A 725-nucleotide genomic window follows, 5' to 3' on the forward strand; every position below is an offset into this window, starting at 1 on the left:
GAGAATGAACAGCAGTGAGGGAGAGAGCAGAGTATATGCGGGGAGGAGGAGGAGGACGAGGAGGGGAGCGGGGGGGGGGGGGGGGGGGGGGGCATGGGGGGATTGTTCTGAGCAGTAGGGTATGCTCCGGTGAGGTGCAGGGTATGCTCCAGAGAGAGCGGGAGAGAGAGGAAGAGAGAGAATGGGAGACAGAGAGGGAGAGGGAGAGGGAGAGAGAAAGGGGGAGACTGGAAGAGAGAATGAGAGAGTGGAAGAGAGAAAGAGAGAGAGAGAGAGAATGAGAGAGGGGATCCTGCGCCAGAGGCCAAGAAGTGGTTGAAGAGACACAAACGGCAGGCAATGTAAAGAAGCTGCACTCCATGAATCATCCCCCGTCACAGTGTGTGCCAGCCTTATCCACCCCAATCCCCATCACACCAACCCCCCCCCCTCCCCATTCACTCTCTTTAATTAACCTCGCTGCTGAGCTACACACACACACACACACACACACATGCATACATTACCAACACATACACATACTGTACAGTTAATTAGACTCAGATACTTACTGATAAACACACACACCAGCAAATGTATATATCGGCTAATGTATATTGCACGGGAAGGGACACAAAAGAGTACATAAAGCCCTTTCATGACACGTTCATACCCTTTATTCATTAGTCCACTAAACACACAAACACACACACACACACAAAGCATTCTTATTCAATGCTGGCACG

Source organism: Alosa sapidissima, chromosome 21 (assembly GCF_018492685.1).
Source record: "Alosa sapidissima isolate fAloSap1 chromosome 21, fAloSap1.pri, whole genome shotgun sequence".
Taxonomy (NCBI): domain Eukaryota; kingdom Metazoa; phylum Chordata; class Actinopteri; order Clupeiformes; family Clupeidae; genus Alosa; species Alosa sapidissima.